Genomic DNA, 27,948 nt, shown 5'->3' with positions numbered 1-27,948 from the left:
CCTCTTTTGAACTCAGGTCCTCCTGACCCCAGACCCCATGTTCTATCCACTGTGCCCTCTAGCTGCCTTCTCTTCTTATAGCCATTACCTCATATGATCCTCACAACAAGATTATGAGTCAGGGAACATTATTTTTTTTAAATTGGGGGTGGTGGTGGTGGTGAAGAAATGGAGGCTGATGGATGCTAAGGTGACTTGCCCAGGATCACACAGGTAGCAAATATCAGAGACAGAATTTGAACCCAGATTCTCTGCCTTTAAGTCTCATAATGCTTTTGCCACTACATGACCCTATCTCCTCTCTTCATCCTCAAATTGCTATATGCCCTATATTTGAAGTGCATTAAAATGAAATTTGTTTTAAGAATTTCTGAACCCTTCACAACTTCCTTTGAGACTGCAACATCCTGGGGTGTTCTCACAAAACCAGGCTCAGAATCACTGGCTTTGAACAGTGAAGAAACAAATGAGTTTTTCCTCCCTGGTTGTCTTTGGATAGAGTTCTGCAAGCCTCGTTCTATAAGCAAAGACCTAACAGTGAGAGAGCTTCCTTGGGCATCACCCACTGGGCTTCCTCCTCTTTCCCCCTTTTTCCTCTCCTTTGTTTACCATATGCAAACCACTCCAAAGCTCATGAATGTGCATTTCCAATGCTGACATCTTTCTCCCAATGAAATCCTGCCTCTGTCTCCTACCACGTTCAGGTTTTTAGCACAAGGAAGATGGCAGTGACCTCCTGAACCTCTCTGCTGTTAGACTTAGCCAAAGTGACTCATGAAATACTTGCCGAGGAATCAGGGGAGAAAACAGCTCAGCAAGACGGTGCCCCAACTTAATAATAGGGAAAAGACATTTTCAAAGAACTGTGCTGTGTTCCTTTTGAACACGCGGCTCCTGGTTTTCAAGGTATCTGACCTGACCTGATTGAATTCTGAAATAAGCAGAGCTGAAAGAGAGACCCTGCATGTGTTATCATGATGTGTGCGGAGGCAAAGCCCAAACATATCCCCCCGGCAAATGAAATGAGCGCGCCATGGTGAGTTCAGGGTGGCCCATTTCAAAGTGGAGCCTTTTAAAACATAAATATGACAATTTCTGGAGCTGTTAAGTAGGCCACTCATCCACTTACCAGCCAATAAATGTTTCTTTCTTTCTGTTTACTTGCAGCTTTCTCAGATTCTTTTATCTCTTTCCATCTCTTTCTTCCATATTCTCGACTCCGTGTATTTCAGAAGGGGTTAATTATGCAACACTGGATGGATTACAGTTTGTTTCATTGGATTCCCTTCATGCAAATGAACACAATTCTATTTAACCAACATTTATTAATTCCTCAGTAGGTGCTAGGCACATAGTAAATCCACAGACATATAAAAAATTAGGTGGATCTTTCAGGCCCCCAAACCTTGGCTTACCCATACCTGGAATGCTCCCTGCCCCACATCCCTCCTGTCGACCTCTTGACATCGTGACCAACTTTCAAAGCGTGGTGCTTTGAATGTTGCCTCTTCCAGGAAGCCTTCCTTATATGGAGGGTGGGAATGATCCGAAAGAAATGGTGTGTCCTCTGTTTTTCCTCTTGCCCCTTATATCAGCCTTAGAAGCCAATCATTCAATCAAAAATACTTTATTAGACACTTTCTCTGTGCTGGGCATTGTGCTAAATGCTGTGGATACAGAGAGGTAGAAACATCTCTACCATTTTAACAGTGGAAATCACTATGTAGAGACAAGATGCATAAAGAGGAGATCAAAGATCTCTCAGCACCTGGTAATGATTATAACAATAGCTGTTATTTACATAGCCTTTTATCCCATTGGACCCTCATAGTAGTCCTGTGATGGAAGTGTTATTGTTATCTCTATTTTTAAAGATGAGCAAACTGAGGCTATGAGAGAATCAATGACTTGCCCAAGGTCTCACAGCTAATATCTGAGGGAGGGTCATAGCTCATTGATTTAAAATCATAAGGGCTCTTAGAGGTCATTGAGTCCAACCCCTTCAATCTACAGGTGAGAGAACTGAGGTCCAGAGAGTTAAGTGTTTTGTAACATGATCACATAGCTAATAAATATCTGAGAAAGTACTTCTTGACTCCAGATCTGAAATCCTTTTCCCTATACTATCTAGCCATTTCTAAAGAAGGAAAGTAATATCATATCTGCTCTTGGGCCTGAGTTCAAATCTGCCTCACACTACCTGTGTGACCCTGGGTAAGTCACTTAACATCAGTGTGCCTGTTTCCTCATCTGTGAAATGGGGATAATAGCAGTGCTTTCCTTGCAAGGTTGTTGTGAGAATCAAATGAAATAATTTTTGTAAGATGCTTAGCATAATGCCTGACACATAGTAGGTGCTTAATAAATGCTTTCCCTCCCCCGTCTTTATTTGTCATGGGCCCTGTCATGTTGGCTTTGTTAGATTTCTATTAAAGAATTAGGTTACTTGGCACTGCACCTTGAGTAAGACTTTGTAAAATTATCTGATCATGTAAAATTGTTATTGTCATATCAAATTTTGAACCTCACCTTCTGTGCCCCGTGTGTCTATGTTCTTCATCTTCCTTATCTCTCTTAGAGGATTATGAATAATACCCACACTGATCTACCTCAAAGGATGTTCATTTTTTTACCCATCAGCCTATATTGTTGCCCAAACATCTTGGCACTCCTATTTGGATACTGAGGACATTGAAATATGTAACAGAAACATTTAGGTCCTAATAAGTGTTCACCTTCTATTTGGAATATTTTCTTGAGCTTGGCCTCCTAGAATCCCAGATTCCTTCAAAGCACAGTTAAGGTGCAACCCCCTATAAGACACCTTTCCTGCCTAGGCAGCCCCTGATTTTTAGTGCTCTTTTCCTAGGAAATCACCTCGTATTACTTTATATACGCTTTCTACCTGTGTGCATGCTATCTCATTCCAGTAGAATGAAAGTTCTTTGAAATCAGGGCTGTTTAATGTTTATTTTTGTATTCTAAGTAACTTGTGCAATTCCTCACTCATTGTAGGCATGAATAAATGTTTGTTTCTAAATTGGACTGATGCTAAAAGGCCTTTCCTGGACTGGATCCCCAGGAAGCCAAATGAGTTAATTGAAACAAATGATTGAATTACACTCATGTCCTGGTATAAAGACTTTACACCAGACGGCAGGATTCTCGGGACATTGGAGCTATACCCATACACCACCAGTGGGGTAGAACACACATACAGAGAAAACATTGGCCAGGAAATAAATATGGAGGTAGCCTTTCTATATTCCCAGTCTTTAAAATAGTTCCTTATACATGTTGTTCAGTCACTCTCAGTCATGTCCAACTCTTTGTCACCCCATTTGGGGTTTTTTTGGCAAAGATACTGGAGTGGTTTGCCATTTCCTTCTCCAGTTCACTTTACAAATGAAGAAACTGAGGCAATAAATGACTTATTCAGGGTCACACAGCTAGTAAGTGTCTGAGGCTGGATTTGAACTTGGTTCATTCTGACTAGCCCTGCTGCTCTATCCACTGTACCATCTACTTGTTGACTGACTGACTAAAGGTACATACCCAATCGAGAGCTCTAAGTAAAGTCATAGAGAATAGTACCCCAAACTAAGATTAAGTCTGTGCTTTAGACTTCATGTAGCTGATTCTAAATAGAAGTCCACTGCCTTTATCAGCTCTCTGACTAAGGGTCAGAAATTCCTTGCAACTCTCATTTAACTCTTTATGGAGATCCTTTTGCCTTAAAACCCAGTTCAGTGGGTTTGCCAAGGAAATACCAGAGAGTTATATTGAGAGTAGGGCTACAAAACCCATTTTGTTCAGAAGAGCTTCTTTAGGTTGGCTTACAAATGAATTGAGCAATTGCAAAAATGAGGGAAGAAGGTAAAAGCATTGTCCTCCACTCTTCTGAGCCAGATTCACATATTTATGTTTTTTCCTGGTAGCAAAGCTTTTTTTGTGCCATATTCTGACCAGTGCAAAGTCTCACTTTCTCCCTACATTTCTTTTTCTGAGTAGCTGGATATCTGATTTCATTGATGTAGGGAATGTTGAGCAAGAAAGCTCCTTTTTACCAATACAGATCAGCACCTATTCTGCAATTTTAGCCTTATCAAGAAGCCCTGAGCTTCTCTGGTTTGCCCACATATAGCCAGTATATGTGACCCCTATTTTTCTATGAAAACTAACACTATCTTCCTAGAAAATTTCAGTTTGGGAAGGGGAGATGTCCACTGCAATCCTTCAGCTCAAGAATGCAAGGTAAAATGTATTGGTTATATCAGTGTTTTTTAAAGGAAAACCAAAATTTTAGAATGAATGTCATGGAGCATCATCAAAACTGGTCATTTAGTATATTGCCTATTTGTGTCAGATTGTGTTGTGTGGAGCTGCCAGTCAGAGACGCAAAGGGGCAGCATGCGACAGTGGGAAGGGGGTCAAATGTAGAGCAGGGAGGCCCAGACACAAATCTCAGCTTTGCTATTTACTACTTGTGTGACTTTAAGCAAGTCTCTTAACCCATTCTGGGTATCAATTTCTGCTGTAAATATGGAGATGGAATTAGATGAATTTTAAGCTCTAAATTTTATGAGCCTAAATAAAGTCCCTCCCCTCACTAAACCTCGCTTTCTTCCTTTGTAAAATGGAAGGGTCAGACTAAATGACTGCTAAGCTGCCTTTCAGCTTGAAATTTGTGATACAAAATCCATTGCCATCTCTGGCCCTCACTTTCCTTCTCTGTAGAATGAGTAGGTTGGAATAGGTGACTTCTAAGGTCTTTTCCAACTTGGATACCATGTTCTAGATGAGTTTTTCCTCCAAAGGAGCTCAGGGAAAGTAAATGCATCAAGTCCTCTCCTCCCTTCTCTCCCTCAACTGTCTCTTTTCCCTCCACAGCTTCCCCCCAAAAAAGTGGGCTGGAAAACAAATAAACACAAATCCGTACCTGCAATTGTCAAGGCAGCTTTTGCCCCCAAGGAGGCTGGACATTTCTCCCCTTCCTGATGGTATCCAGGAAGTCCTGCTTGGCTCAATTTTCACTTACCTTCTCATCACAATTTCCCCCCAGACAGTGTATAATTTAGGGCAATTATCTCTCTGATGTCTCTCAGTACCCTCCCCTTCCCTTCCCCCTGAAATTCCCACTCTTCCCACCCTCCTTCCCTCCACTTAAAAATGTTTTCAGATCAAGCCACAGACAAAACCTGAATGGAAGCCAAGCTCACCTGGGCTGCCAGCCCCCAAAAGTTGACGTAACCCAGAGAACAAGGCCTGGGCCTGATGTGGCCCAGACATGAATGCCTGCTGACAGGTCAATCAAGCAGAAGAGGTGCCTAATTGTTGTGGATGCCGCTCTTGCATTTGGAAATGCATGTATACAATGATCCTAACAACCAAATCTGGCAGAAAGGGGGAAGAGGGAAGACAGCCTGGCACTGAGGGGAGGGAGGAAATGGCAGGAAGGTCTTTATTTTCCTCCTGACCGTACTGTCTGGCCTTTATGATCTAAAACACCCTAGTACCAATGCATGCGTGGATGGCACCGACAGCAAAGAGAAAGCCAGACTTAGTAGGGAGTCACTTCACAAATCAGGAGTCTCACCCATTAGAGAAAAATTTATTAGACCTATTGTCAGTCAAATATTTTGGTTTGTCATTAGCTATTCAATATAATAATCACTCACTCAACCAACCAATAAGCACTTAGTTACTGTGAGCCACGCACTGTGAATACAGATACTGCTGAATGAACAAAATCCCTTCTCAGGGAGACCTTATGTTCTTAGGGTTCTTAAGAGGTTGCAAAGTGCTTTATGTATGTCTCCTCATTTGCTCCTCACAATAATCCTAGGGGGCAAGTGCAATCGTTGTCCCCATTTCACCGAAGAAGAAACGGAGACGGGGAGAAGCTAACAGACCTGCTCAGTGTGACTCAGAGCTAGAGTCTAAGGCAGGGTTCAAAGTCAGTTCATCCTGACTCCAATCAGGAGTTGGATCAGGACTTCATTTGCTATACCATGTAACTGTCTCTCTTCGGTTCAATTCAAGAACTTTCATTAAGCTCCTAATGTGAAACAGATCAAGGATTGGACTTAGCATCAGAAAGATGGGGCTTTAAGCCTTCCTTCTGACGTATACTGACCATGAGACCCTGAACAAGTCCCTTACCCTCAAAGTGCACCAGACAACTCTCAATCATCAATCAATCACCAATTACTTAGTAAGTATTTGTTATTTGCAAAGTGCTGGGGATTCAAAGATAATGTTTGAGCCTGTGCTCCAAGGTAAGGTGGCAGAAGAGGTGCTAGTCGGATTCTGGGAGTTCCCTCAAGTGATGAAATTACAGGTCTGAAAAGGGGGTGGGAGGCATGCAAATCATTGTGCATATACAGATCAAACAGTCACTGACCTCAATGGGGATCGGGACAGACTCCAGCTCCCAGTGGATGCCCTTTGGTCAGCTTGTAGGAGGACTTCACCAGGAGCTCATCAGAGAGAGTGCCCAACTCAAAGAGACCAGAGAGTCATTCAAATATCAAAATGTATCACCTAGCAATTATCTATTCATCACCCAATGAAATTTTGTTTTATATATATATACATATATATGTATGTATATATATATATGAAATATATGCACACACATCTGAGTAAGTCATAAATAATGGAGTTGACCCTACTGAGAGATTTTATAAGACAACATACATACATATGTGTGTATATACATAATATATATGTATGTATGTATATTACCCTGTAAAGTCTCTCTGTGTGATCAGCTCCATTACTTATTTTTTTTAATTTTATTTTATTTTCATGGGCAATGGGGTTAAGTGACTTGCCCAGGGTCACACAGCTAGTAAGTGTTAAGTGTCTGAGACCGGATTTGAACTCAGGAACTCCTGAATCCAGGGCCAGTGCTTTATCCACTGCGCCACCTAGCCGCCCCAGCTCCATTACTTATGACTTACCCATCAATCACCTAGAAGAGAGGCAGGGGCTGAGGGGAGGGGGGGTGGTGGGAAGGGAGGAGAATTCCTAGCAGGGAGGACAGGATTGTCAGCCCCATGTGTTTGCATGAAGAAGGCACCTTTGTGATCTTCTGTGCAAGAGAAAGATACTAGGCAATATGGGTGAAGAGCTAGGAGGGATCGTAAGGATCCTCTAATCCAACCTCAACTTTATAGATGGAGAAACTGAGGGCCAGAGAGATTATTTATAAGTGAGTTGCCAGAGGTCTATGGTCACCCGGAAGCGACTTCCTAATAATGCTGCCAGGTTGGCAATAAAAATATTCTCATTCTCTTGAGCATATAAGGAAAACGAGGCACTAAGCGACTAGGACTGCAAGGACATTTTCATTTCATTTAGTCTAGCACTCACAGATGTTCATGTCTTCTATCAGAAGTCACTCAATCAGCTGGGGGTAGAGCCACCACTAGCACCCAGGTTTCCTGACTGCGAGGCACACGGTGCCTTTGGTCCCTGAGGACACAGGTTACTTATCTGCGATTTGGCCACTGTTACCTCTTTTTTTGTGGCCCATCATTGTGGTCCCCTCTTTGTCACTCACGGGTGTTCAGTTGCTATCTATACTCAAATTGAGCCAACCTGTATTGCCGCTTCTCGGCTAAGACTAGGGCTAAAGTGGCTTCTTTATGCCTCTCCTTGGTGCTCTCTAGGGGGGGTTAAGAGCATTCCTCATGCTCAGCTGCTATTTCTTCCTCCTCAGAAAAAAAGCTGCTTCTTTGTTTTGCCGTCATCCACCCTTTATACTTACCTTGCCTAATGAAGTCACCCATGTCTTTGGCTCTAGCGAGGAGTGGTATGTCTGGCTCTCCCTCTTGGGGTCCTGCCTCAGGGGTGTTGAGTATCCCCCGAATGTGACTATATGGTTGAGACTGCTTGAAAAGCAACGGGACGCTGCTCTGAAGTTTTCTGTTCCAAAACCACCAGAAGAGGTGGACACAAACAGCCACAGATTGTCCCTTAACCACCTACTAGGTGCCAGCTATTTCTAGGAGCTGAGGGTACAAGCATCAATCTGAGACAGTCCCTGTCCTCAAGGAGCTTCCATTCTTTAAAAATATTTATTTTATAAATAATATTTCATTGTTGCCATTTGTTTTAGCATCCCTTACATTTCCTAATGCAGTTCTACTCCCACCCCTTACCCAGACAGCCATCCTTTTTATTTATTTATTTGTTTGTTTGTTTGTTTGTTTGTTTGTTTGTTTATTTTATTTTATTTTTAGTGAGGCAATTGGGGTTAAGTGACTTGCCCAGGGTCACACAGCTAGTAAGTGTTAAGTGTCTGAGGCCAGAGTCAGGTACTCCTAACTCCAGGGCTGGTGCTCTATCCACTGCACCACCTAGCTGCCCCAGCCATCCCTTTTAATAAAGAATTTTGACCTTTTTTTGTCTGCTCTAATGATGGGCCACAGCCCAGCTCGTTGCTACAGATACTGTAAGAACAAACCATATCCAAAATCACGTTTCTGCCGAGGTGTTCCTGATGCAAAGATACGAATTTTTGACCTAGGTCGAAAAAAGGCAAAAGCGGAGGAGTTCCCACTCTGGGGTCATATGGTATCTGATGAATATGAATAACTTTCCTCTGAATCCTTGGAGGCTGCACGAATCTGTGCCAACAAATGTATGGTGAAGAGCTGTGGCAAAGAGGGTTTCCACATCCGTGTCCAACGGCACCCATTCCAGGTTATTCGAATCAACGAAATGTTGTCTTGTGCCGGTGCTGACAGACTCCAAACAGGCATGCGCGGTGCCTTTGGGAAACCCCAGGACACTGTTGCTCGAGTACATAAAGGACAGGTGATCATGTCTATTCGCACCAAAGTCCAAAACAAGAAGCGTGTGATTGAGGCTTTGAGCAGGGCCAAGTTTAAGTTTCCTGGTTGCCAAAAGATCGACATCTCAAAGAAGTGGGGCTTCACGAAGTTTAATGCAGATGAATTTGAGGACATGGTAGCTGAAAAGTGTCTCATTCCTGGTGGCTGTGGGGTCAAGTATACCCCTAGCCATGGTCTGCTGGACAAGTGGTGTGCATTTCACTCATCATAAAGGGGAAGGATCCTACTCATTGCTTAAGCTGTTATCCTTGCTTATCCCCAGATCTTAGCCAAAAATAAATCTGAATTGCTGCTTGGCCAAAAAAAATGAGTTCAAATCTGGCTTCAGACACTTGACACTAGCTGTGTGACCATGGGCAAGTCACTTAACCCTCATTGACCTGCAAAAAAAATAACAATTTTAGAAGATGAAAAAAGGAAGGGAGAGTAAGAATGTGAGAAGGATGGAAAAGTACAAAGGAGTGTTAAATCACATATTCACTATAAAATAATGTTTGCTGAGCATTTTGCAAACCTTGAAGCACCATGAAAGTGTCCATCACTACTATTGTTATTAGCACTGACACTGTCATTATCACCATCATGATGGGGGCGGGGGGAGAGGAGAAGGAAGAGCAAAGAGGAGGGGAAAAGGGAAGTTGGAGAAGGAGGGAAGGAGAAGTAAGAGGAGGAGGTCAAAGAAGGAAAGGAGGAAGAAGGAAAGGCAGGGAGGACTGAGGAAGGAGAAAACATAAGAGAAGGGGAAGAGGGAAGAAGGAAAGACAGAGGGGGAGAGGAGAGCAGGGAAGGAAGGAGAAGAAGGGAGGGGAAGAGAGGGGAGAAGAAGGGGAGGAAGGAAGGAGAAAGGAGATGGAGAGAAAAGAGAAAATTATGAGGGAAGAGAGGAGAGGAGATGAAAGAGACAGGTAAAGAGAGAACACCCAGGTTTCACACTATTCTAACAGTTGTCACTTTGGGGTAACATCCACCTTAACCAAAATGATAAAATATAGGGACATCTTTTCTGGGACAAAGATCTTGGCTAGCCTCGTACCTACCTACTCATATGTTTGAATAAATTCCCCTAACCCAAATGCTTCAAGTGTCCATCGTTATCTGGTTAATTTTAAGATTCCTTCCTCACCAAGAAGAGAATACCTGAATTTAGTATCATCCCATTTAAACCTTGGCAATTCAACAAATAAAACAAACAATGTAGGTAGGCAGTGTGATATAGTAGAAATAGGTTCACCAAATAAGCTGTATACCTTGGTTACTTATGTGCCTGTCACCACTTTCAAAAGCTTACAGACAGTCAATGTGGATGAAAATGAAATTGAACTTCGTTTAAATAAAATTATAAAATGTCGAAAAAAAAAAAAGAAGAAATAGATTCTTTGCCTTTGATGTTTCATGGCTATGTGGCCATGGATGAGTCACTTGTGCCCATGTTTCCTCATCTGAAAGAAGGGGTGGTTGGATTTTTCTTAAGTTCCAGATCTTCACTTCATAAGTTCAAAATGGGGAAGGGAGGATTAGACTCATAAGTTTGCCTGGTGGGGTAAAGATTTTAGTGGGCTGCAAACTCAATCAGTAAGAATTTATTAAATTCCTGCTTTATGCTGGACTCTGAGGACACAGAGAAGTGAAAGTGTCATTTCCCCCAAGAAGCTTTTCAAGGGAGACAAGTGATGGGTTTTCATCAGGGTTTTCTAATCACTTTACAGATACTTTTCTCATTTTATCCTCACAAGTACTCTAGGAGCTAGGTGCTATTATTATCTCCATTTTACATATGAGGAAACTGAGGCTGATCAAAGTTAAGTGACTTGCCAAAGGTCATGCCAGCAATCACTATCTGAAATGAATTTGAATTCAGGTCTCCCTTAGTTCAGGTGCAGTACTCTCTCCCCTGCATCACATAGGGGCCACAATATATAAATACAAGTTAATTTGGAGGGGAAGGCATTAAGCAGCTTGGTGGGGAAGGAGGGGTAGATGGGGGAGGAGGGGTGGGGAGGGAAGGAGGAGTGGGAGGATGGGCAGGAAAGGTCTCCAGTAGAATGTAATATATTATCTGAGCTTTGATTAGATTAGGGATTCTGAGAAGTGAAGGTGAAGAAGTAATTTCCTAACATGAGATCCAGTCAATGCAAAAGCATATAGATGGGACATAAGTATTGGGTGTGAGGAATATCACAAAATGGCCCATTTGGTTGGATTGTAGAATAGAGTAACGTGTAATCAGGCTAGAACATATGTTGGGGCCAGATTATGAAGTGCTTTAAATACCAAATGAAGAGTTTGTACTTGATTTGAGAGGTACTAGGAAGCCCCTGGAGTTTACTGATCACGTGAGGATCAGGGACAGAGATGTGTTGTAGGAAGGTTACTTTGGGAAAAACTCAGTCTGAATCAACAGTGTGTTAAGGGGGCCAAGAAAGCTAATGTGATCTTGGATTGCATTGAGAAGGACAGAGCTGCCAGGCACAGAGCATTGTATCTTGTATTCACTTTTGGCCACCATGCTTCAGGAAGTGAAGTAAGTCAAATTCATAAAAATACAAGTCATTCCCCAAATTATAAATGGTCAAAGGATATGAACAGGCAGCTTTCAGACAAAGAAATCAAAGCTATCTATAATCATATGAAAAAATGCTCTAGATAACTATTGATCAGAGAAATGTAAATTAAAACAAGTCTGAGGTATCACCTCACACCTACCAGAATGACAAATATAACAAAAATGGAAAATGTTGGATGTTGGAAGGGAGCGTGGGAAAGCTGGATTGCTAATCTGCTCTTGATGGAGTTGTGAAAAGATTTAACCATTCTAGAGAGCAATTTGGAACTATGCCCAAAGGGCTATAGAACTGTACATACTCTTTGATCCAGCAATACTAAATACTAAAGTAACTAAGAGTATTTAACCTAAAGCAGGTGCATGTTACATGTTACATGGTACGCAATACCTTGTACATGGCACACAGTACATGGTACACAGCACACGATACACAGTACACGATACGTGATACACAGCACACGATACACAGTACACAGTACATGATACACGGTACACCGTACATGATACACAGTACACAGTGCATGGTACATGGTACATTACACAGTGTACAGTATGTTACACGGTACACGGTACATAGTACAGAGTACACGATGCATGATACACAGTACACGGTACATGATACATAATACATGGTACACAGTACATGGTACATGATGCATAGTACATGTACACAGTACACGGTACATGGTGCATGATAGGTAGGACTCAATTGGAAGTCAGAAGACCCCAAAACAGGATGGGAATCCCATTTTAGGAAAAGCACTGATAAGCCTGTGCATATCCAGAGAATGGCAAATGGAATAGGGGAAGGTTTTAAGATTATGCCAACTAAAGGAACTAGGAGTATTTAGCCTAAAGAAGATGCATGTTACATGTTACACAGTACATGATACACGTCACATGATAAACAGTTCAGAATACATGATACACTGTACACAGTACATGATACATGGTACACAGTATACCACACATGATACATAATACACAGTACACAATACATGATACATGGCACAAGGTACACAGCATGTTACATGTTACATCACATGGTACAGAATATGTTGCACGGTATATGGTACACAGTACATGGTACATGGTTTATATCCCAAAGACATCCCCCAAAAGAGAAAAAGACCTATTTGTACAAAATTATCTATAGCTGTTCTTTTTGTGGTAGCTAAGAATTGGAAATCAAAGGAATGCCCATCCACTGGGAAATGGCTAAACAAGTTGTGGTATTTGATGGTGAAGGAATATTATTGTGCCATAAGAAATGACAAGCAGGATGATTTCAGAAAGGCCTGGAAAGACTTGTATGAACTGATGTACAGTGAAGAGAGCAGAACCAAGAGAACACTGTGCACAGAGACAGCAATACTATTTGATGAAGAACTGTGAATGACTTAACTATTCTCAACAATAGAATGATCCAAGACAATCCCAAAGGACTAATGATGAAACATACTAGCCACCTCCAAAGAAAGAACTGATATTTATGGAACATAGACTGAAGCATGCTATTTTTCACTTTCTTTCCTTTTCTTCTTTTATTCAAGTTTTCATATTCAAAATGACAAATATGGTAATGTTTTCCATAAACATACAAGTATAACCTATATTTGATTGCTTACCACTTCAGGAAGAGGGGAGGGGAGGGAGGGAAGGAGGAATAAAAATTGGAACCCAAAACTATAAATAAAAATGTTTATTACTTTAAAAAATAAAATAATTTAAAAACAAAAAGAATATTGACAAGGTAGAAAGCGTTCGGGGCAAGGTCACCAGGATTGACCATGGTCAACCTGAAGATGAGAAGACTAGGGGGAACATGATTGTTGTTGTTGGGTTGTTTCAGTCATGTCCTACTCTTCATGATCCGATTTGGGGTTTTCTTGGCAAAGATACTGGGGTGGTTTGCTATTTCCTTCTCCAGCTCATTTTATAGATGAGGAAACTGAGGCAAACAGGGTGAAGTGACAGGGTCACATAACTAGCAAGTGTCTGAAGCCATATTTGAACTCAGGAAGATGAGCCTTCCTTATTCCAAGCCCAGTACTCCATCTACTGAGCCACATAACTGCCCCAGGGAAGCTGTGGTAAGGGTCTTCAAGTATCTGAAAGGTTGTCATGGAGAAAAGGATTAGGGTTATTCTGCTTGACCCCAAAAGAACTAAGCAGTGAGTCAAAGTTTCACCAAGGAAAACTTTCCCAACAACTAGAGCTGTGCTTACCCAGCCTGGGTTGCCTGCAGAGGTGGGGAGATTCTTCTCACTAGAGGTATTCAAGTAAAAGCTCAATGAACATTCATTGCATGGATCGTAGAGGGGACTCTTTTGCAGAGCTTTTTTCTGCTGCATTTGGCACTGTGGATTCTCACCTCACTCTTACACCTTCTCTTCCCTTGATTCCCCTCTTACTATTGGCTCTTCACTCATTTCACATGCCTTAACTGTGGGCTTTCTTCAACAATCTTTGTTTTCCCTTTTCTCTTCTCTCTCTGCATTTTCTCTTGATAATTTCAACTTCCCTGGGTTTAGTCATCATCTCTATGCTCATGACTCACAGACCTATATATCCAGCCCAGTCTTTCCCTGGAGCCTCAGTCTTGAGTCACTAACTGCCTATTGGATAGCTGTTGGCATGTAGTAGGTATTTAATAAATGTTTGTTGATTAATTGATCAGATGACCTCTAAGGCCATCAAATGCTCTTCCAATTTTGAAAATCTGGGGTTCTGTGACTAAGAGATTTCAAATTCTTTCTCTAGCTCTGAATATTGCCTGTGATATTACATTGTTTGAGGAATGACTCCATGGCCCAGATGGTGGGAAAAGTGAGCAACCTAATGGGTGTGTCCACTATAGTAATCTCTCTTTGTCACTTAAGACTGGAGACCAGGAAGGAGATTCTAATTCCATGGCCCATTGCAACATCCATTGAAGACCTAGGGAGCTTCCTTCCTTATCTGGCTTACACAATTCCTTTCTTTCACAACCACATCTCTCATTTTACTTTCACACCCAGCAGTCTGATGTTGCTAGTGAAGAGTGAATTCATAGTATCATGCATCGATTTGGGACCCGAAGGGATCTAAGAAACCATCCATCTATTCCAACCTCCTCATTTTATAAATTAGGAAACTGAGGCCCAAGAAGGTTATTTGTCCAAGGTCATCTACAGGGAAGTGTGGCAGAGAAAAGATTCAATCCCATTTATCTGACTCCAATTCTGAAGTGTTCTTTTTTTTCCTTTCTCTCATTCTTCCTTCCTCATTAGGAAGTACCATGCTTCAAACTAAGCCTGGTCTTTTAGGTTCCAGCACCACAGCAACACAAAAAAGTGATGACGAACAATATCCACTTGCTAATCTCTTTAATAACCCTGAAATACAGGCAGTGTGGTGTAATAGAAAGAATGTTGTATTGGGAGTTGAAGGCCATGGGTTCAAAATTCGGTTCTGCCAATTACTTGTGTGACCTTGGGGATGTTACCTGCTTTCTTTTAGCTTCAATTTCCTCATCTGTGAAATAAAAGGGTTGGTCTAGATGGTCTCTGAGGTCCCTTCTGGCTCTAAATCTATGATGATATGATAAGATAGTTCTTCATCAGAGCAGCTAGGTGGCACAGTAGATAGAACACAGGTCCTGGAGTCAGAAGGACCTGAGTTCAAATCCAGCCTCAGACACTTGACACTTACTAGCTGTGTGACCCTGGGCAAGTCACTTAACCCCAATTGCCTCACAAAGAAAAAAGAAAAAAAAAAGATAGTTCTTCATCAAAAGGAAACCTGGGGGGCAGCTAGGTGGCACAGTGCATAGAGCACCGGCCCTGGAGTCAGGAGTACCTGAGTTCAAATCTGGCCTCAGACACTTAACACTTACTAGCTGTGTGACCCTGGGCAAGTCACTTAACCCCAATTGCCTCACTTAAAAAAAAAAAGGAAACCTGGTATAAAGAAGGAATTCTTTACCTTTTTGCATGTCCTATACCCCTTGGAGAGTCTGGTGGCGGGAGATCAAGCAAAACATTATCCTATTACAAAATGGTGATGCATCTGAACACATCCATTGCTGGGGTTAGGGGGCCGTGGTAGTGGGAGGAATGGGTCTTTGTTGCTATGATTAACTAAATCCTACCCTGAATGAGCCATTTGTTGACTCACTGAGAAAATTCCTTTTAAAAAAAATAGGGTCTTGCTTACCCTGTTAACAGAATTAACTGCTAGTATTATACCAAAACTTGGATCTAAATACTTTAAGTAATGAGAATAGCTAGTCCTGGATAGGGGAGATAAAGAAGAAACTGAAAACATCCTGAATTCCACCTCACTCCAAGAGTCAATTGTAAAATTATAGAAAGAAAGCCATATCTTTTAACATCTTTTGCCCTTTGTTCCCTTAAGAGGAAAGGAAGGAAGGACAGAAGGAAGGAAGGAAGGAAGGAAGGAAGGAAGGAAGGAAGGAAGGAAGGAAGGAAGGAAGGAAGGAAGGAAGGAAGGAAGGAAGGTAGAAAGGAAGGAGAAAGGAAGGAGAAAGGAAGAAAGAAAAGAGAAAAGAAAAAGGAGCTATCAAAAGATTAGAATAGTGTCTGGCACACAGTAGATGCTTAATAAATGCTTGCTCACTAACAAAAGAGATAAAAGTAAAAAAAAAAAATGTTGATCACAGCCTGGACTTATGGAAAGACAGGGATGGCAACTGGATCTATGATGTCATTACCATAGGAGCTTCTGGGTAAGGAAACTCCTTCTACCAAAGCAGATTTGAGTCACCTGATCTGCAACTAATAGCCTGGCAGGTTACTTAGAGTGGTGATGTTGAAAAATAAACAAAACTCTACATAAAAATCCCTATGGGCCATATATTGACTTAGTTTTTAAATGGAATAGTTGTTGTTCAGTCATTTTTCAGTCATATCTTTGTGACCCCATTTGGAGATTTCTCAGCAAAGCTCCTGGAGTGGTTTGCCCTTTCCTTTTCCAGCTCATTTTACAAATGAGGAAACTGAGGCAAACAGAGTTGAATGATTCACCCAGGGTCTCACAGCTAGTAAGTAGCTGAGGCCAGTTTTGAACTCAGTAATATGAGTCTTCTTGATTCCAAGCCCAGCACTCTATCCACTGTACCACCTTGAACCTGTATTTTATTGTACTTTTATTCGTTTTTTAAATATTTCCCAATCTACATGTTTATCTAGTTGGGGCCGCATTCCTAAATGTGGTGAGCCAAATAGGCCACATGTTTGACATTTCTGGACCCTAGAGAACTGAGTTTAATGACTGGCCCAGGGTTACTCAGCTAATATGTGTCAAAGGGAAGATACAAACTCAAGTCTTCCTGGGCTTGAGGTCAGTGCTAACCACCACACATCACAGCTATCTACCTCTTATGGGAAGATGAAGGAAGAGAGAAACAAGCATATGAAAACTTCTCTTTCTATCAAATGCTGTCCAATATACATGAGGCAGGACCACAACTTCTGTGATTAATTTTTATGTGGAAAGACAGTGTATTGAGAATTGGGTAGCCATGATTTGAATGCAGCTCCTCTGATTCCAAATCCCATTGCCCAGTCAATTGTACTTCACAACCTGATCTTCCTGGATCCAATACCAGCCCTTTCCCAAATAGCTACTTCATGGTTAGATTGTATATTTCATTATTTAAAAAAATCTAGGTTTTATACATTTTGTTTGAATCATCTTTCCCCCCACTAATAATATTTCTTTTGTACGGTTTTGACTCCACCAGACAAGATTTCACCTCCTAGGATAAACTCAACACTTCTAAACTCACCACCATATTGCTAATTCAAATCTTGATGGACTTAGCCTTTTCTCCCCTCTGACAGGATGCCTTGGAGGGTAAAGTGCCAAAGTCCTCCCAATGCCTTCCTTTATAAAAAGCAGAAACTGGACTTCAGACTCATTCTACTCTGCTTCTCTGTCTGATTTCAATTCTGTAAGATCCCCTTTCTCTCTCCCCTCTCTCCTTTCTCCCATCCCTTCCCTCTTTTGTGGGGAGAGACTGTCTTCTTTTTTATTAATTGTATCCCCAGAATTTAGCAAACTACCTGGCACATAGTAAGCACTTAATAAATGTTTATTGTCACTTACTAGCTGTGTGACCCTGGCCAAGTCACTTAACCCCCATTGCCCTGCAAAAAAAAAAATGTTTATTGGATGGATGAATTGATGCCTTTTGTTTACTTTTTTCCATCCCAAACATTTTTGTATTTAGCCCTCTTCTCCAGCATCAAACCCTCCCTTGTAATTAAGGAAATCAGTTAAGCAAAAAGAAATGATAGTGACTCTGTCTGACAGTAGATGCACCATTCCATCCTGGTGGTCCCTCACCTCTCTGTCATGAAGAGAGAACCATGATTCATTCAGCATCTTTGCAATGGTTTGACTGTTCTTTTAATTTCATTATCATAATCATTGTGACATTGTTTCCCTGGTTCTGCTTACTTCACTCTTCACTCATCCATACAAGACTTCTCATGAGACTTTGAATTTGAAAGGTCATTTTTCTAAGGTGAGCAGTGGGACTCTTACATTGATGAAACCATCTTCAAGCTCTAGGTGTAGTAGGGCACACTCAGCTAAGGGGAGACTCAATTAAAAGTACAGACCAGTAATTTGCTTATCAGTCAAAGATCAGATAAGATTCAAGATTATTTTAAAGTTTTAAATCCTAGGCACACAAGATATTTTCATGCAAAAAGACTGAAATCAAACCAAGCCAGGTTTAAAAAAAAACAAAACAACCCACGAAGCTCTGTCCGTGTATAATCACCTGAAAGACCCAACAGCGAGTTCCTGCAAATTGCTGAAATTCACATTTCAGAGCAATTGACGGTGCCTCTGTGTCATTCTATAGAAAGCCCAGAAAACCTTGCCATGTCTTGCCAAGTACACCACAGGGACCCGGCCCCTTTGAACTGATCACATCCAACCATCCTCGGTGAGCTCCAAACCACTTGCCCTCCGTGATGAAAGAGCAAACCCAGGGGGAATCGAGAACTGGGCTTCGGTTTTGAGATTCGTCTCCAGATCAAAATGCCTTCCCAAGCACAAGACCCCCTGGATGCCAACTACAGAATCAAGCCCTTTCTTTTTTAAACCCGATTCTAAAGGGGAGGTAGCAGCAGCAGCAGCAGCATTATCTCCTCACCAGAATCATCTCCATCAGACAATGGAAGGGAATTTTTTTAACAGTGTGTTTGGGGTGTTGGTGCTCTCCTCCCGCATCAGAGTCTGCAGGAATAAGGCACCCATAAATCTCAGTGCCGCGGGCCACCTGCTGTGAGCCGTCTCTGGAGGCTGAAGGCTGGAGGCTGGAAGCTGGAGGGCTGACCCTGACCTGTTGGCTGTTAAGACTTCGGTTTCCACCACAGAGCTCAGGTACTTCATCACAGGCTAGGACGTCAGCAGCGAGGGTACGCAACCAAATCTTGGCGCCTCTCAATTGTCCTCAGAAGCGGTACCATCCTATCCTTCGTATTTTCTGCAGATCTAATTCGGCCCCGGGATCCGATTCATATTTCAGTAATGACGATCAGAGCTTGGGGCTTGTCTATTGAAAGGTGTATTTTTCCATTTCTTCCCCCCATGAAATATTCATAGATGGTCTACTCAGACAGTGTACTCTGACAGTGGCGCGGCTGCCAAAAAACGGGTACCTGAGGCCACTTTTTCATCGGTAAATTATCTAAGGTTACATCTGTGTCGAGACCGCTTTATTTGGCCACGGAAAGAATCCTCCAGGGCCGGACCTAGTTATCCAGGCTTTTATTCCCCTAGGGGCAGACTCTTGTTACCCAACACCCAGGAGAGTTAGAAAGCAGCGGGACTGGAAAGCCCCAGCTGGGATGGAATGGGGTGGGGCTGGGGAAGATAAACATCTGCTCGGAGGTGCTAACTTCTAAGAGCCCATTATGGTGAGAATCTCTGTGCTGCCTTCTCCCGGTTACTCGAAGTCACTAACAGATAGCCCTGGTTTCTTGGAAGTGAAAGGCCAAGGAGTATACATGCACACTGGCCATAGGCTGCGCTTCCTATGTCTGCTTTGGTGAAAGCAACTTGATTTACGGGGTCGAAGCTCGATTATTGCATCATAGACTGAGAGCTGGAAAAAACCTCCTTAGACACCCTCTAGTCTCAAATCCTCCTTTTATAGTTAGTTGGTAAATAAGTATTTATTTCTTTAAAGAAACATTTTTATTTACAGTTTTGAGTTACAAATTCAATAAGCATTTATTATGCATGTATTATGCATCAAACTCTGGGCATACAAAGAAAGGCACCGAAGGAGCTGGCATTCTATTGGGGGAGACACACAAGCAGCTATGTACATAAAAGATATCTGCAGCATAAATTGGAAGTTGTTGTTTGTCCTTCATTCTCGAAGGGGACCATGACATCTGGATATGATGTCAAGACTTGCAGTGAATTGGGTTTAAGTGAGGCAGGACTGTGCAAAGTCATCAGCCTCACTCTCTCCTTCAGAACCATCTGGGTCCAATGGCAAGATATACATCAGGATGACTGGAGATGGCCCCCGATGTTTGAGGCAATTGGGGTTAAGTGACTTGCCCAGGGACACACAGCTAGTAAGTGTCCAGCATCTGAGGCTGGATTTGAACTCACATCCTCCTGACTCTGGAGGCACCTAGCTGCCCCTATATAAATTGAAAGCAATCTCAGAGGAAAGGCAAGGGATCGGGGTGGGGGTAGGAGGTGGAGGGGGTGGGGGAAGACCTCTTTGAGAAGGTGAGATTTGAAGAAAGCCAGGGAAGTAGGATGCTGAGGTAAGGTGAGGAAATTAAGACCTAAAGAGGTTAAGTGACTTACCTAAGGCCATCAGTCATTTTTCAGTCATGACCCCATTTGGGGTTTTCTTGGAAGAGATCCTGGAGTGGCTTGCAATTTCCTTCTCCAGCTCATTTTACAGATGAGGAAACTGAGGCAAACAGGGTTAAATAAGTGAGTCGCCCAGGGTTGCACAGCTAGTAAGTGTCTGATTTGAACTCAGGAACATGAATCTTTCTGACTCCACGCCAGTCATTCTCCTGCCCCCCCCCCCGCCCCTGCACTGTGGTGACACCCAGCTATGGCACTCAAATAATAACAGATTCTAGATTTGAACCCAGTTTCCCAGACTCCAAGACCAGCATTCTTTCTGATATTTTCCTAATTGGCTATTTCTTCATCTTCTGGAACTGTGGGTGTCCGAACAAGGCAAAGAGCGGGGCATTAGGTCTACAGGACAGATCCCAAGAGGAAAGTGACACAGAGAAATCAGCATCTAGAGTCACTGGACTGCCGATTTCCTTAGAATTTCTTCTCCTGATTTCTCCTTTGCCTCCATCACGGCCCACCTGGGAACTACACTTATCCGTGTTCATTGGATAGCATCCCAGAGTTAGGAGGAACTCCAGAAACTGTCTCCTTCAATCCATCACTGAACAAGGGCCCTCTCTCATTTAATGGAACTTAAGAAGCTGGGGCAGCTGGCTTAACACATATAACTGGATGATCCTCTATCCACTAGATAAGAGTGCTGGATCTGGAGTCAAAAGGGCTTGAGTTCAAATTTGGTCTCAGGCACTTACTCACTTTGTGAGCCTGGCCAAGTCACTTAGCCACTGTCTGCCTCAGTTTCCTCATCTGTAAAATGAGGACAATAACATCTGCCTCAGAGGATTGTAAGATACTCAGATAATATTTGTAAGGCACTTTACAAACATTAAAGCATCATCTAAGTGTTCGAGGTTGTTAGTAGTAGTAGTAGTATCACCCACCCACTGGGTGCTAGGTACTGTGGTAGGCACTGAAAATGCAAAGACAAAAAGAAAAGTCCCTCACATCAGGGAACTGACTTTCTACTAGAGGGATATGATTGTACAAAGTCATTTCAGGACTCACGTTCAAATCCAGCCTCAGACACTTAACACTTACTAGCTGTGTGACCCTGGGCAAGTCACTTAACCCCAATTGCCTCACTTAAAAAAATATATTGTTTGAAGTGCAAGCAGGGCAACTGAACTGAAATGTGGCATGATCCTACAAAGATTCTAAAAAAGTGGTCATTGAGCTCAGATACCTTTCAAAAGGGGAAACTCTCCATCTTAAATCTTTTATTTTTTAATTTTCAATTATTTTTTAATTTAAAAAACTTTTTTTTCATCTTAAATCTTAAAAGAAAACCCATCCCACTCTGGAGATATCTATTATAGTCAGGAGGTTTTCCTGAAAACAACTCTAAATTGGTCTCCCTGGAACCTCCATGTTCTACCCTCTGGGGCCAAAGAGGACAAATGTAATCCTTCTTCTTGACAGCCCTTCAATTATTTGAAGGTAGCTCTTGGTTCTCCTTCCCGTTCTTTCCCACCTCAGTCCTTATTTTCTCCAGGCTGAAAACAACTCCTGTTTTGTTTTTGTTTTTGTTTTTAAATAGATCTTCTGTGTATGGCATGATCTTGCGGTCTCATGAGCTTGTCCATTTCTTCCTAACATATGATGAATATATGAATGAATGAATGAATGAATGAATGAATGAATGAATGAATGGCATTTATTAAGGACCTGAGAAGTGCCAAGTATTATGTTAAGTTCTAGTACCACAATGAAGATATGGTCTGGCTGGAGAAGAGGACAGAGGACACATCATCTCCCTACTCTGAGACCCTGGGCCTCTCTTAATACAGCCTAAGATTAGATTACTTTTTTTTGATAGACATTTCATTCTGTTGACTTGTATTGAGCTTGCCGTCCACTAAGGTCTCCAGGTCTTTTCCAGTTGACCTGAAGTCGAGCCATACGTCTCCCAACCTGTCCTTTAGAGGCTTATTTTCTGGTCCAGACTAACTCAGGCAGCCTAAATTGTAGTCCAGTGCCAACGCGTGCAAATATTTGACATTATATAGAAACTGCCTATTCATTAACATGGTTAATCAGTAGGAATATTCTGAGAGCTTTATTTAACAACCAGGAATGTCCCTTAGCAAACACCACATTAGCTGTGATTTTACCTTAAGAAGCTTAGCCAGTGTAGCCCCCACTAACACAATAATTACATTGTACTGCCAGCAACAATTCAATATTTTTTTTCTCGCCTGAGGGTGACAACACATTTGCACCATAGGGAGGCTTTTTTCTCTTTACATCTCACAACTGTACCACAAACTCTTCCTTTATTCATAACAGTGAGATCCCCAGCTGAGATAGTCACTTTCGAATTGCTCGAGATGACAGTTTTCTGTGCTCTTTCCAAGCACAGGGGGCTTAATAAACATATCTGGCAAGCTTTCCATAGCTGGAGGGCCTAGGATGACACTGTGTGCAAACAATATGCTCTTGCTGGTAGGGAAACAAGTTTATTCAATTATTCAATTAATAGATTACAGTCAAGATACTTGTTATCCTACAATGAAAAATGGGACAAGAACTCTAAGAATTAGGGTAGTTCCCTGGGATTAGGAACAGCAGGCAGCTGGATCTGGCCAAAGGCGTGGAAGAAGGCCCACTGGTGGAGGACTTGAGCAGTCCCACACAACAAAGAGGTTGCGGGAAGGAAGACCCATTTTTCAGGGCGCTTTTACGTCTTGGGGGCTTCTCAGGTGTCCTGGGGCGACTGGCAAGATCCCAGATGGAATATCACTTTCCGAGGCCCTGCCAGGGAGCCAGAGGAGGTGGCCACAGACCCAAAGGGAGTTTTGCAAGGTTTGCTGAGAGCCTGCCATCCCCCTGCCCCTCCCAGGCAAAGCTTTTCCCCAGAGAAGGAACTATAGGGCAGTTCTTGGTGCCAAAACTTTACCCTTGTGGCAATCTACACATCTACCCACTCCTGGGATTCGGGAAAAGTTTGTGAAATTTAAAGAGAAAAATGTTGCTTCTGTACCAACCCTTCTATGCCCCCCCCTCCCCCCACACACACATCACTATGCTCTCAAATCAGGGAAAATGGCTTTTTCTTCCTTTGGCGTGTTTTTAAAAGGAAATTGTGTGTTTTTTTTTTTAACTTTCTTTCATTTTTGTCTAAAGCAAACTATTCCACGGTGAACTAGAAAGGAATCCTTACCCTTGGCAGAAAGGAAAGAGAAAGAGAGGCATGAAAGAGGGAGGCCTGGCAAGTCACCAGGCCCTGGGACATCTCTGACAACTCTGGATCACAATTCAGCAATTTAATTCAACAAATATTCAGAAGGTACTAACTGCATGCTGGACCCTGGGTTAGGTGTAGGCAATACACATAGTTCTGATGCTCTGAAAGTATTGCCTCTGTAGACTGGCTACAGGGGTAGCACATTGTCCTCCTCTAGATAGAGAAGTAATGAACTCAAAGTATAGATTCAAGTGTATTTTCTCCATCTTTCCTTCCTCTTTTCCCTTCCTTCTTTCCTTCTTTCCTATTTTCTCTTCTTTCCTTCCTTTTTCTTCCTTTTTCTTTCCTTATCTCCCTTCTTCCCATCCTCTCTTTCTCTCACTTTTTTGGGGAACATGGCTAATGTGGAAATTTGTTTTGTATAACTTCACACTTGTAATGGATTTTGTATTTCTTGCCTTCTTAATGGTTGGAGTAGGAAGCAGAGAAAGAAGAAAATTTAGAACTAACAAAAATAAATTTTTTTTTAAAGACTGAAAAGGCAGGTTGAGACAATATTGGAAAAGATATGGGACTACCATTCCTTATGATTACGATCATTATTTCATAGGACATGGAGAGAGATTGAAAGGTTTTGAGTAGATGGCCAGAGAGAACTGTGCATTAGGATAACTCCAACACCCATCTAGTAAACTTCCTACCACCACATAATTTTAGAAAGTCAGCAATGAAATGAAGATCTGGACTGGGTTCTGATGGTGCTCAGATGAAAGATGTAAGCATATAAATAAAATGTCAACCATGCTGTGATGTCAAACAAATCTGGATTTGTCCAATGGGGCAGCAATCATCCTCAAACATGGCGGTGGGCCTAGCATTACAATGTAGATACTTGTTAGTCTGCAAAATACTTGTATTCTCATCTCTACAGAAGATTGCATTTACTCTTTGCCAAATGTTGTTTATCACTTCCTTACCCTTCCCTTTTCCCTGTAGAATAAATGTTTGAGTTGGCTTTTTTTTTCTTAATTAGGTAGGGGGAAGAGAGAGCATGAGTGAGTACAGTGAAATGAAATGTTCCATCTGAACTCTCTCCCATGGTGGTACCAATTCATTGGTGTGATATGTGATTGTAGACAATATACCCCTTATTATCTGATCATGGCAGAATGTTTGGGGATTCTGTTTGGCATATGCTCTGTCCTTCTTTGGAGAGTGGGGGAGGACAGAGAGAACAAAGAAAGAGGAGAGAAAAGAGAGAAGGAAGAGAGAAGAGAGAGGGAGAGAGAGGAGAAAGGGAGAGAAAAGAGAGAGAAGACAGAGACAGAAAGAGATAAGAAATAAAGAAAGAGAAGAGAGATAAAATAAAGGGAGAGAAAGGGAGAAGAGATAAAGAAAGAGGAGAGAGGACAGAGAAAGAGAGAAAAGAGAAAGAAGAGAAAGGGGAGAGAGAGAAAGAGGAGATAAAGGAAATAAAGAAAGAGAGGTGTAAGAGAAAAGAGAGGAGGGAGAGAGAATAAAGGAGAGACAAAGGACAGGGGAGAGAGCAAAGAGAGAGGAGACAGACAGAGACAGAGAAAGACAGAGAGACAAAGAGACAGAAAGAGAGAGACAGACAGAGAGAGACAAAAAGAGAGAGAGAGAGAGAGAGAGAGAGAGAGAGAGAGAGAGAGAGAGAGAGAGAGAACACTCATCTTATTTATAGCATTTAGTAGCAGAAACTAGGGCAGTCTCAGGAAATGTTGTTAGGCCTCTCTCAGAGTGGTGGCAGCATGTTTGCTCTTGTAAGTTACACTTAAGTTGACCTTATTCACAATGTTGACTTATGGAAACCATGGTTTCTGTACAAAGATGATTCAATTCTTCTAACACTCTTTAAAATATAATTTTAAAAGAGATACATTTAATATTTCCTTTTATTAAATACTAAGTATATTTCAAATATTTAAGAGAGAATTCCAGTCCACTTGCATTAAATAGGAGTATCCCTTTGGTGGTATATCCTTTCTAATTCAACAGCTCAATATTTACTAGGTACTTCCTGCATGCACCAAACCATTCCCAAAGCTGATAGCTTGTTTATTTCAAGGAGGAAGGATGTGCACACAAATCTCTAAAGCTGAGAGATGTGTTCTCACTCCACAAAATGAAATGGAGATGACCGTTGTGTAGAGATGCAGATCTATACCAATTTTATGGAGAGGTGACTAGATATAGAGAGACACACAGGTGTTTATGTGGGGGTTTTGGTAATCTGTGATCTTTTCTATATAGATACTTTCACCAGTGGAACAAATCACACCTCATTGAAGAAGCCAGATATTAAAGTCTCATATAGGTTAAATGGGATTAAAAGACCTTAATAGTATGACTGAAATAATTAGGCCACCAAGTTTAATCACATACCTGCCCATTAACTATATTCCATTAGAATGTTCTCTCTTCTCCATGCCTGGAATGTTCTCTCCACATCTCTGCCTCCTGGATTTCTTCAAGTCACAGCTAAAATCCCAGCCACTGCAAGAAACCTTTCCTGATCCTTCTTAATGCTAAGCTTTCCCTCTGAGATTATCTCTAATTTACCCTACCTGTATTGTGTTTGTACATAGTTGTTTATATCTTATCTCCCCTATTACACTGTGAGCTCCTTGGGAACCGAGCTGTCTTCTGCCTTTCTTTATATCCTAACAGTTAGCACTTTGCCTGACATCTAGTTGGTGCTTAATAAATGTTTGTTTACTGACTGACTATTGCTATTACAAATACAAAGTCTTCCAGTGCTCATAATGCTGTAGTTCTTCGCATGTCTATCATTTACAACACCTTTCTCTCATCCTGGAGTCCTGGAACCTCCGTGTGACTATTTTGTTATGCTTTGGTTTGTCTTCCCTTCCAATTAGATAAAAATTGTTCTTGATTTGCAGCTGAGATTCAAGAAATTTAGGCCAAGTGTGGTGTAACCTCCCTATGATAACTGCTAGGAGATAGTAGAGGCAGGTGGATAGCTTGAGCTCAGGAGTTCTGACATACAAGAGGGCTAAAGACAATGAGGTAACTGCACCTAAGGGTCAACAGACTCCCTAAGGAGAAGCAAACTGGTTCAGGTTGGAAATGAGGGAGTCCAAGCTAGGTAAACAAGAGAGAGAGAGAGAGAGAGAGAGAGGGAAGGAAGGAAGGAAGGAAGGAAGAAGTATAGTAATAGATTGCTGCTTAGAATTCTTTAGAAGCTGTTGCAAAGAAATAGAGAAATAGAAACCCTTGCTGTCCTTGTTAGTTGGTTTTCATGGTCACTGTGGAGAAATCCATGCCAGTCAATAATCTTTCTAGCAACTGCTTAATAAATTAAATACACGTGTGCGCGCGCGCACACACACACACACACACACACACATATTTCTAGTAGATTTGAACCTCCTAAACCTCAATGCAGTATGACTCAGTTTACTTGCTTTGGAACCACTGAAGACTATCCAACTTCTACAATTCTTGTCTCTTTCCTGTAAATCCATAAGAGATGATCCTCCCAATATACTGGTGGTCTTCCTCTAACTCCTTGACATTGCATAGAGATCAGTTGGAGGCCCCCTGTTCTTAGCAGATGTCCAATACAAAAAATATCAGATATATATATATATATATATATATATATATATATATACAGCTGCAAACTCATTATGCACACACAAACACACACACCCATATATGTATATATATGCATGCAAACATACCAGACAAGTATTCCTATAAATATATATATCCATATTCCTCAGTAATTCCAAGCCTTATTCTTTCTTTCTTTCTTTCTTTCTTTTTTTTGGTGAGGCAATTGAGGTCAAGTGACTTGCCCAGGGTGACACAGCTAGTAAGTGTCAAGTGTCTGAGGCCAGATTTGAACTCAGTTCCTCCTGAATCCAGGGCCGGTGCTCTATCCACTGTACCCCCTAGCTGCCCCAAGACTTATTATTTCTTTCTTTCTTTCTTTCTTTCTTTCTTTCTTTCTTTCTTTCTTTCTCTCTCTCTCTCTCTTTTTTTTTTTTTTTTTGCGGGGCAATGGGGATTAAGTGACTTGCCCAGGGTCACACAGCTAGTAAATGTCAAATGTCTAAGGCTGCATTTGAACTCAGGTACTCCTGAATCCAGGGCTGGTGCTTTACCACTGTGCCATCTAGCTGCCCTCCCCCATTATTTCTTGATGTGATTACCCGTTCCACCAACAGAGATTATAACTCCTCCATTCCTTAATACCTCATAACTTGCTATGACAAAAAAAAAATCAATTTTTGATGACAAGCTTCTCTAAGCTTTATGAATTAGTCAATCAACAAGTATTTAGTAAGCACCCACTATGTTCCAGGCAGCCTGTGAGGTGCTTGATTGACAATGATAAAAATAAAGCAGTTGTTACTGCCCTCAAGGAG

General features: G+C 41.8%; 1 pseudogene; it reads left to right on the top strand.

Moving 5' to 3' along the window:
* The first annotated feature begins 8,427 nt into the window (after positions 1 to 8,427).
* LOC122750180 lies at positions 8,428 to 9,075 on the top strand (annotated as a pseudogene).
* Positions 9,076 to 27,948: the final 18,873 nt, after the last annotated feature.

Source organism: Dromiciops gliroides, chromosome 3 (genome assembly GCF_019393635.1).
Source record: "Dromiciops gliroides isolate mDroGli1 chromosome 3, mDroGli1.pri, whole genome shotgun sequence".
Lineage (NCBI taxonomy): Eukaryota > Metazoa > Chordata > Mammalia > Microbiotheria > Microbiotheriidae > Dromiciops > Dromiciops gliroides.
Note: the sequence above shows the minus strand (reverse complement) of the source record. Positions and strands in the feature narration are given on the sequence as shown.